Consider the following 9367-nt stretch of genomic DNA (forward strand, 5'->3'; position numbering starts at 1 on the left):
GTTGGCGCGAAATAGAACGCGTCCCTCCGCCTGACTGCAAAGTCGTGCACTGGTTACTATAGGTCATCGCCGGAATCACCTTCATCCCACAATTCCACAATTCCCTTCATTCCGTTTCTGAAATACATTTCACAAGCTTTCTTGGAAAGCCATATTACAGTTCTTCCGAAAGTAAATCTTTAACTCGTAGGAAAATACACAGAAAGATATACCCTCAACTTTCTCCTTACTTCAACAATACCGTGCTTTATAGTTAGTTCTGAGAATTTTTATCACCATCATGAACACAAAAGGCGGATGAAATGGTTTGATTCTAGAACAGACATGAGAAACCACCAAATGGTCAATATTTTCTTCCACATATTTAAAGAAAATGTTTTTTAGCTAAAGATTATCACTGCAAAAGACTGGAAAACAACCAGACCAGTTGCAAAGCGATCTGAAAGAATTCGGGCTTCGACGGGGATTAACTTCATGACCGCGGGATTGCACGTCAATCAATTTCCCTTTGTAGACAGAACGCTGGAAAAGGAGAAAGATTTGAACAACTTTTTCCTTGTAGTTATCTCCCAGCGAGCGAAATAAATCTCTCCGATCAACCATGGAACAAGTGCTTAGCATGAATTTTTTAAAATACAACCGTTACGAGACCTCGAGAGGCGAACCCATTGCCAGATGACGCTATCAACAAATAATTTATTTTTTAAAACGCAGAAAATTTACCTGCAAGAGGTGGACCCGCAATGGATGTGATGGCCATAAAAAGAACTGAACGCCTATTCCAGCAGAAACTTTGTCCACGCCCACGATGTCAGCACAAAGGACGGCAAGGAAAACCACAAAACAGCCGTCGAACACACCGAAAACCACCATGTAAATAACGAGACCGACATAGCTCTTTGTCAGCGTGCTCAGAGTATCGGCCACGCCATAACCAGCATGGCCATCTGAAAACAGTATAGTCGGTCCACTTTTGGGTGATCGCCAAGTTTGCCGAAGAAAAGCCGACCGAATGTTGATCCCACCGACATCATGCCGACGAGTGTCGAGGACTGTGAGTTTGGTATGCCACACTCTTCGCGTAAGCGGGCTGTTTGCAAAATAACAATATTTGGTTCAGCCTTTTTCAGGTTCTAAATTACAGGGCTCTTGAGACTACTGCAATAAGAGAGTTGCCTAGTGGGATGCCATCTTCAGCTCTAGCGCCATTATTGTGTCCCCCGAGCCAGAAATTCTTTTGCCCAGATTCAAGAATAACGACCTCTGACCGGTTCGTTCGTTGCAGGGTAGGTCCCTTTTCTTAAGCGTCGAAAAAACATATTTTTCAAACCTGTTAGTCTGCGCAGACAAATATAGCTGTTCAAAGATTCCCACCTCCTGGTTCGAAAACAGCCAGAAGTCGTTATCCCTGATGGTAAGGAAGAGGAGGAGGAGACACTCAATATTTCCCCTATGCCCTAGATTATAGATCTTCCCAGCGATTACCAGTGGAATCCCGATGTGCCCATATACCAAGAGACTCATGGCCGGGTTAAATTACATGGTTATAGAGCGGTTTTCAATTGAGTGTCGTAAGTAATTGGCGAATTGATTTGGTTTTGCATTTACTTCACTCAGTGATTGGTTGAAAGTTCTCGCGCCATTTTTTCAACCAATCAGAAGTGAAAGCAAAACCAATCTTGGCTTGCGCGTGCACATTTTCCCGCGCTTTGTGTCGGCTACGTGTAATTACTTCGAGTCTTGATTGGTTTACTGGATGGCCTCCGTCCTTTTTGATTGGCCAAAGTTATTACTTTGGTTTTTGGGTTACGACACTCAATTGAAACTTCCTCTATTGCGCATTCGTTTTAAAGGAATCTCAAATACAACGATACCGGACAAAAAAACACACAAATGGTCGTTATAACGGGGCTCAGTGTTTGGAAAGCAAAGAAACAAGAGCACTGGTTTAGAAATACCTACACCTTTTCAGCGCAAGAAAACGTCGAAATCGAACAAGATAAAACCCCCGTTAATTAGGCCTAATTCAAACGTCGCGCTATCGTCGTGCCGGAGGTCGACGTTAGCACAATGTTTGAATTGACTGTGGCGCCAAGTTTTTACGTTCAACGACCTTGTCGAGCCAACGTCGAGCTAGCGAATTTGGCGCGACATTGATTCAAATGTCGTGCTTATCTTGTGCCAAACTGACTGCATGCATATCTTTATGTGATCCGTCATCTTTGATTTTACGGGAACCGTTCCCGTCGGAGGGTTGTGGTCCAGATCTACCTCATTTAAAATTGAATTTGACGCGACGTCTGTGGTCGCGCGAAAGTCGAACTCAATTTGATTGAGTTCGGCGCGACGAAAGTGCGACGTTTGAACAAGATATAAACTAGGGTTGTAAGATAAAATGGGTTGTAAGTTAAAAATAAAACGCATTGCCACCTATGTGGGTGTGGTTGAAGGGTCGATCACCCCTTCTATGTCACATGATGGTTGATTTTATCCTTGTATCGCGGTTAACGGTTACGGCTAGATTGTGATTTTTACAAGGGGATACCCTTCTACCATCGATCTATAAGTCGGGATTTTGTTCCATCCGGTACGTTTTACTGTAACAGTGGTCCGTCTGAAAAATATTAATCGTTGATTGAAAATATCTTCATATAGGAGATCGTTCTACCGGGATAGCTTCCATTGAAAAAAAAAAAACTTACCAAGTGCACAAACGGCACGAAATATCCCATCATAAACGCGCTCAAAGAAATGCACCACACCAAGAATGCCTTGTTCTTAAAAACCGAGAAGTCAAATATTGGTGTCCGCTTAGGCTTTTCGTCTCCTTCAGCCTTCACAATTATCTTATCCCCTTGATTGGGGACTCGATAAAGCAAGGAGCCTGCAGTGCATAAAGTGAGCATTCCAGCGAGTACCCGAGTGGAATTAGCCCAACCCATATGGTTTACTGCCAGCTGCATAAGAGGACCCATGGCGATTGTTCCTACGCCACTTCCGGCCGTTACTATGGCCGTTAGCAAGACTGATGCGCCTGAAACATCAGAAACAAGTGCATGTTAGTAAAAGCCAACTGAAGTCAGAGAAGTATCTTAAAGTGCATATGAGAAGGGTTTTCATTTACTCAAGTGAAACATCATGGTTTTCTGAGATAAAAGCAAACAAAAAAATTCCATACCGATTCTTATTCTATGCCTTTAAGCCTTTTAAAATATAATTTTCACTTAACCGCGCTAGTTAGTAGACTGGGGATAGCAGAAATGTGAGGTCAAAACAGAAAGAATTTTTTCCAGGGCCCGAATTTTCCTTTTTTTTTTTGCAGATTAAGAAGTTTTCTGAAACTGCTTCTGAGATGCTTTGTATTTGGTTGCAATAATGCTGAAGACAAAGAACGAATAATTTATATCACTAAAAGTCCCTGTCGTTCTGTTTTGACGTCACTGGCTTGCTATTCCCAGTCTCCTAACTAGCGCGGTTTGTACCCCCCGGAAGTGAAAATTCCAAATTTTAAAAGGCTGAAAGGCATATAATAAACATTAGCATGGAAGTTTTTTTGGTTGCTTTTATCTCAGAAAGCCGTGATGTTTCACTTGAGTAAATATTGAAAAATCTGTCACATACACTTTAGTGACGAAAAACATTTGAAGGAATACCTAAGGGATTTAATGCGTGGAAACAATTTGGAAACACTAGACGTCATTGCTGCCATGGGTGCCAGAGGTTTTTCTTGCGCAGTTTCCGGTGTCGGTCATGTCTCTATTGTGACCCGCCATCGTGACCCGCTCGTGCCATCGGCCTTCGGCCGCCGAAGCGAAGAATTTCCGTCCGCCGCAAGCGAGAAAAAAACCTGGTACCCAGGGTACGTCATTGCGGCAAAGAGGGTAGATCCTCGACAAAACTTTCAAGTTGCAAGGTAGCCTCATACCAAATTCAAATATCTTTCGTTAAAAATATCTCCAGAATGATCGATATTGAGCCAACGACACCTCTGCATACCACGCTGGACCTTGAATTCTGCGGTACCGTATTATCTTTTTGGTGACATCTTTAATGACACTCAGTTGTATGGAGCGAAGCGACAAACTCCTCAAGTCCCACCACAGAGGGTTTTGCCATTATAATTCTAATTTTACACACTAACAAACCTCGCGCTTGGTCAAAAAGGAAAACCTCTCAGATTTAATTTTTGCGTAACTAGGGTTCTTTCTCAAAGAAGTGAGGGAATTCCTAGTCTTCTTTGGAGAATACTTTGAGGTGTAAAATGTAGCTTACATCACGAAAAACCAACTTCGTTGCCAGTAAATTGAAGAGATGCGATATGTGTTTACTATATAAGTTAACCAATCTAATTAACTGTAGTGTCTGTGAAGCACCCAAAGAACTGACACCACGAAAAAAAGGAAGCATTTACAAGAGTATAATTACTAGATACTCATTAAAAATATACCAGAGCTCTTTACTTACCGTGAAAACCAATAAGGAAGGGATCGAAGAGTTGGCAAGTAACTCATGCTCGCTCCAATCCCCCAAAGAATTCCAAACGTGGCATAAAGAAGGTGAACGTTGGTCACAAATGACGACGACACAAATCCCAAAACCCCTAACAAACCGCCAACAACGCCACTACCCGGCAGCCAATGCGTTCACTCAAGTCTGACGACACTTGAGCAAACAGGAACATCATACCGAGGCCGATTGATAGACCCCAAGCTGCAAAATAACAAGGAGACGTTTTGACGTGCACAAAGAAAACTTTTTTACCGAGCATCAGTGATGTTTTAAAAATTCTGCGTCCGAAAATAAAACGGTTTCATTTTCTACGCAGAACATTTTTTCCTCAGATTGACTTTAAGAGTAGTGAATGCAGGGGGTGTTTATTTAAGGAAATGCAAGAACCGTGTAATTTAATTAAAACATCACGTTTTTTTTGTGGAAACGTGATCAAAGTGATGTCAGAGAGGTCAAGTTCAGAAAAATAATCTGCATCAAAGCTACTTAAAAATAATCAAGCATTGCACAAACTGAACATAAACCTAGAAAGCCCATACAGAATTTTTCTCTCTTACAACTGAGCTTATCGACTCCGCTTGTTTCTTATATTCTCACAAACATGAATGATACCCAAAGATGTAATGATTGCCTTTGGTAAAAGGATTAAGGGATATAAACCAATTAGGAGTGTTTTCGCAGTTATCCACAGGCTGACCAATACAGAACACGGAGGCCCTTTGGTACTGTAAAGAACGAAATCAAGGCAATTCGCATCTAGCGATGAATCATTATACATTCAATTGTCAAATACAGAAATTGACTTAAAAGGAAAGAAACGCAATTTTAACGGTATCAGTCATTTCAACTAGAATTAAAACTTGGCTTTGCAGGCTTGTAGCAAGTTCAGTTTACTAATAATTACTGCAATAGCCCGGGGCAAAATGTGGTTTTAAACTCTATTTATAACGTCAGCGTTATATGGAAAACACAAACTACAGTAACCGTAAAGAGGAAACATTGCAATGCCATTTCAGGAAACCAGGGTATTTTAAATAAAACGAAGCCAACGAAAGCTGTCTTTAAGTTGCACACAAGCGGATCTAAAATCTGCGTCTTGTCTAGAGTCAAGCACGATGATGGCTCGATGACAGCAAAAGGAAATCCGACTTCAGAACTTTTCTAGCATTAAAAAAAATTCGCACGAAATGCAAAGTGTTAATTTTTCTTTGGGCAAGAATGCTTTATGACACCTTCCAGCACATCAATTTCGCTTAAGTCACTATTGGGTTGAAACTGTCACCCTTTAACCAACTACAAAAATGACGATCAAGGCAATCCAAGGATCGGATGTAGTCCACGATCGATAGATAATAGTAAAACTGAAAATGTCACGTAACTACGCGTTCGTTGAGATGATGACAAATAAATTTCTCATTCCCTAAAATATTGGCATGACGTTTAATAATAATATATAATAGTTTAATACTTTGTAGTGCGCAAATGCCATTTACATATGATCAAATTCAGCCAAAAAGGCTTATTTGTATTAAAGTTTAAAAATGTAGTGCAATTGGACGAATCCTTTAGGAATGAAGTCAAGACGGCATTGGGGTATACAAGGCGAACTCCTGCTTGGTTGAAGGCTAAGTTGTGGTGCTGAGTGCAGCACAGTCGCGGGGTAGACGCGGGGATATGGGTGTTCAACTCCAGACTGCAACGTGCATGATCACTCAACAAAAACATGTCGCATCTGTCATTCAGATCTACATACGCAATAAATTCTGCAAAAAGGCTTCAATGGCAGCCATTACAACACTCAAAGAACATTTTCAAACTATGATGTACGAAGAGAGTAAAAGAGATCGTGGTGTGACTTGAGATTTACACATTGCCACATGTGTATTAATCTCACCGTTATCACGTGTTTTTGCCGTTTGAGTATGCATCAATTGCACACCTGCACAAACATGCAAACGATTTCAATGATAAGAAATGCATCAAACACCCAAAATTTGAACCAGCCTACTTTGAAGTTAAAAATTCGTATTTAAATCGCTCAAAGAAAACCGAAAAATTACATAGGGAAATTGAACACTTTCTACATTCTGCTGAAGCCAGTTTCATTGCAGCATGATTTTAAAAAAGTCATTTCAAAGAATGGAAGAACCTAGCGTGGGGGGAATGGAAAAAGGCGAAACAAATATTGCTTTCTTCAGTTTTAAACGCACAAAGGCTGAAAGCATTGGTAAATTGATGAGAAAAACATGTAAAATTCAAGTCAACTCCCGTTATTTTCAGTGCAAAGTACTTTGGGCGTCTCCTAATTAAAGATAGGTTGTTACATATTGGTGACTATGTTCCAATACAACATGCAGACAAGAGACTGAAGATCAACATGTTTCAGGTCAACTTCATCTGAACTCTGAGGTATATATGTCACCGGTGTGATGTATTTTCTTGCTTCACTTAAAAATCAAAAAATCCATTACCTGGGCAACCTCTACGTCTCCTTCATATTTTTATTCTAGAAAGAGCTTTTAGAGCAGAACCGGTTCCTTTTAATGCATCGTGGCGGTTCAACTTATCGAGAACCAACTGAACTGTGAAAGTAACTTTAGAAGGGTTTAGCGATTGTCAGCTCCTGCGTGGCTAAGTTCCAAATAATGACCGCAACATTGCTGCGAAGCTAAATACGCAAGAGCTCTCGTTGGATGCAGAACATTTGCGCTAAATCATCGGAGAAAGTTTCAAAGCGAAATGTTTTTTTCGCAATGAGAAATAAATTAAATAAATAAACGTGCGAACGATATTATCAACATAAGCTTCGCTTTAAACAATCGCGTTCTTCAACAAAACATTTTAACGCAACTGCGAAACGCAACTGCAATTGCCTTTTTGCGGTCTATCAGCGAGGTACGATAAAAATATTAAAGTTTACAATCTAAGCATACAATGATACATGTGATAGCTTTCGAAAACCATTAAACCCTTTCACTAGGCATGTGTCCCTTGACTTTCAGCTCTCAAGGATTTGCCTAAGAATGAGCGCAAGTTGTTTTGCAAAGATGCAAATCGATCTTCGCACAGCCTTGCTCATTAGCGCCACTTTTCGCACAGCGGATGGAAAGTAAAGAACGTTCAAAGTTTCCATGTCGTTTTCAGTGTTAAAATCTCCGGCGGAATTACCCATTTTTTCCATACATTTTGCCAAGTAACTACAACGTGCAATGAACCTATTAGACCCACTGTACAATTTCGATCGCGTCAAGGTAAGTCGACACGAGATAAAAACCAAACATCGCGCTGGGAACAAAAATTAAATAAAAACATGTTTGCAAACAGTTGTCTGCTGTAATCCTGTGGAACTTCCACATAGGCCTTCCCAGAAACTAATCGTCTACGAAATGGGATAAACTACATCGACAGTTAACCGGTCTTTCGTTAGGAAAATTTTCCGAGGTCCTTAGTTGCCACGCAAGTTTAATGACCTTCTGTACATCACAATGGATCGGAAATGATTTTAGTACGTCGCAAGACGACCACAAGATTCTCTTAAAAAGTAGGATACGGCAAAGCGAAGAGGTAGGTGGTCGAGACATTGCTCTCCTTCTAAATTCACCGGGAAAGGGGGCGCTTGCAATTTCTGATTGTTCAAGAGAAAGATAAAGGTCCGAAATTTGCATATTGCATCATCAACAAATCCCACTCACACTTTCGCCAGAACTGTCAAATATCATCACGGTAAAGATCAACAATGCTGGTTACTTTTCGTTTTTGAAGCAGCCAAAGAGCTTCCAGATGAATCCGTTCAGTTGACCATCACAAAGACAAAGTAACTCAAAAAATAACTTGAAATACATTTATGCCTCAGGGAACAAGCCAAATATTACCGCCACCATTGCAGGATTAATTTCAGTCGATTGAAGAGTATAAATCTGTGTCCACTCGCTGCAATAAGCGTTCAATTCTCTTTTGAGGGAACAACCTGAATTACCTGTTGAAGTCGAAATCTACTTTTAGCGTTGTTGATTCAATTCATCGCAATTATTGGCTGCTGTTGCACATCCGGTTAAAATTGCGGTCAGTTTCAAAAAAATTATTGAAGTCTGTTCTCTTTCAGCCGTTTCAGCGAACTGACTGCGAGAAGGGGAGGAATATGAATTGCAATCTTACTAAATATGACTTACTATGGTGGAAAAGCCACTAGTAAACCTTATATTTGTGCTTGATTAAATACAGTGGCCGGAGGTTTCTTCGAACACGCGCGTTCAGCAGTTCGAATTCATCATCGCGACCGAATTTCTTCTTGTTTAATACTGTTTAAGTCTGAGCCCAAACTTACCTGTTTCTCCTTTGCTTGATTGGAATTCCACCAATAAAGTCTTGTACAGGATACCAGTGTTATTTTGCAGTCCAAGCACAACAAATTGTGCTATAAATCCTGCAAGACAGACAAGCCAACCCCAACCGCCTTCGGGAACAGTCGATGGAACTATATGTTGCACTTCACCTTTCTTGCTTTGCTTGCTTTCTTTTTCATTATTTCCCATTATGGCCAATTTTTTTAAAATTCCTTGAGGGCGAGAGCAGTCAGACCTGAAAGTGCGATGTTAAATGTGCTCCCTACAGCCACAATCCTTTCAGCGGGCGAGAAACCTCCAGGTGAAGAAAAAAATTTTCGGTGGTTTTTCACAGTAAGTGACGTAATCGACAGCCATTGTTAAAACACGCCTAGTGATTGGCTTAAAGTGTGGCATGATCAATAGGTGAAAAATGGGAGGTACAATTGTTTCGTTGTCAAAATACAATACTCGGTAATCTGCAATTCATAGTAAGGGCAACAGCAAACAATTGTTTTGAGACAACAGATCTTTCA

At 40.6% G+C, this 9367-nt stretch overlaps 1 pseudogene; it reads right to left on the reverse strand.

Moving 5' to 3' along the window:
* Positions 1-703: 703 nt before the first annotated feature.
* On the reverse strand, positions 704-9161 carry LOC137991586 (monocarboxylate transporter 10-like; annotated as a pseudogene).
* Between the last annotated feature and the right edge of the window lie 206 nt (positions 9162-9367).

The sequence above is a fragment of the Montipora foliosa genome, chromosome 2 (genome assembly GCF_036669935.1).
Source record: "Montipora foliosa isolate CH-2021 chromosome 2, ASM3666993v2, whole genome shotgun sequence".
NCBI classification, from domain to species: domain Eukaryota; kingdom Metazoa; phylum Cnidaria; class Anthozoa; order Scleractinia; family Acroporidae; genus Montipora; species Montipora foliosa.